Genomic DNA, 1,802 nt, shown 5'->3' with positions numbered 1-1,802 from the left:
CTTCTTGGTGCCTCTGTTCTCCCATGGCTGATTGAGCTTGGCTGGTCTATCTGACAGACTCTTCTGCTAGTATCTCTGTTCGTGCTCACCAGAAAGGTGCTTGAGCTTCCAGTTGTACTTCTTTTTCATCTCAGTGTGACAGTCATTAGTGCCTGGATTGCCTCAGGGTTTTAAGTCTAGCATGACATTCTGTGTCTCCTCCTAGCAGGTCAACATATACGACCTCTGAGCTCGCTGCTGGTGTGCCATGGACTTGCTTCCGGCCAGGCAGCGGTTCTGGGCTACTGATCTCCACGATGACTCCACTCACGAACTGTGGCCCTGGGGGGCTCACCTGGTGACGCTCTGGACCCCTGGCTTCTCCATTCTTCACTGCAGCCCTACAGGCACTGTACTCTCTGTTTCCATTTCTGATTCTGATTTTATTTGGGATATTGTCTTTTTAAGAGAAGCCATGTTGGCTTTTTGTTGTGCCAAATACTCCTTTTTTAAAAATCCATCCATTTGTTCTTGGATAGGGCCCACCAAGGTATGTCTTCTCCCATTTTATGTGTTTCTTTGTTTTTTCTTGTGCTTCCTCTTGGTTTTTAATAGAGAACCTTCTTTGATGTCTCTAATATTTTCCTCTTCTGTAGAGAATTCTAAATCTCTGTTCTCTTTCAGAAGTTCAGCCTCCTCTTTTTTAATGTCTCTGTGAGCTGTTTTCTTAACTTTTGACTTGGGAGCCAGGTTTTCAGCGTCTGCTGAGCTGCTTCTCTTTTTCTTCACAGGTCTCTCATCAGATAAGCTGGACACCTCGATTCTGTCTCGCTTGTTCTTTGGGTTGCTTTTGGGGTTCCGCACTTTCTGTTTCAGAGCCCTCGGAGCCGGTCCTAGCCTTTTTCACTTTACATATACTCTCATTGCTTGTGTCCATACTCACCTCCTTTCTCTTCAATTGTCTTCTTTCTGCACTCCCTCTTTTTTCTTTTTTTCTTTTTTTTCTCCTCAACTACTCTTCAGCTGGGAATGGACTTGTTTTTCACTGCCTTAGGAACTATGCCAGGTTTTCTTGGTGCTTCTTCTGGTGGATTGTTAAGAAACTCAGTAGCTTTTGCAGCCTGTTCTTTTGTTTCAAATTCCACAACTTGGCAAATCCCTTTGGGTCTCCCATAGATTTATAATGTGGTATACTTATATAAACAACATTGCCACATTTCCCAAATACTCTTTCATTCCAGCTGTGATTAACATTTTTAGGAAGTAATTCCACATACACAGTGTGCTCATCCTCATCCTCTGGTCTTCTTCTTCTGATCTTCTTCTGATCCTGGTGCCTTCTAAGTCCAACTCAACAACAGCTGAGCTTTTCAACGCTCTGGCTATTAACTTGCCATCAGTAGTCAACTTTTTCATTTTGTTAAAAGATACCAGAAGTGAGATATCAACATAGCCATCTCTAGATTTTTTTATCTGCTCTCGAAGTAATCTGTCCTTGTGAAGATTTGCATCCCCAAACCAGAAGTCCACTTGCTTGGCGATACCCACAAGCACCTGCCTAACTCTGGAGTGTTCCTTCTTTTCTACTTCCTTCTCTTCAGCACTCTTTTCCATGGTTTGATGTCCACCTTTAGCTTCCATTCTCCACTCACTCCCCAAAATACAAGGTCAGCGGCTTGTGTCCTTCAGCCCTTTCCTGATGCCAGAGTCGTGGTTATTTTGCATCATATGCCAAGCAATACTGCTCATTTGTCTCTACACTGATTTCCACTGTGGTTATATCAGTCTACATGCCCACCAACAGTGGAGAAGCGTTCCTTTTT

At 43.6% G+C, this 1,802-nt stretch overlaps 1 pseudogene; it reads right to left on the bottom strand.

The window, feature by feature from the left end:
- On the bottom strand, nt 1-1,620 carry LOC101579030 (annotated as a pseudogene).
- Nucleotides 1,621-1,802: the final 182 nt, after the last annotated feature.

This window comes from Octodon degus, unplaced genomic scaffold (assembly GCF_000260255.1).
Source record: "Octodon degus isolate 3935 unplaced genomic scaffold, OctDeg1.0 scaffold00047, whole genome shotgun sequence".
Taxonomy (NCBI): domain Eukaryota; kingdom Metazoa; phylum Chordata; class Mammalia; order Rodentia; family Octodontidae; genus Octodon; species Octodon degus.
The sequence above is the reverse complement of the archived record's forward strand: the minus strand, read 5'-3'. Positions and strand labels throughout refer to the sequence as shown.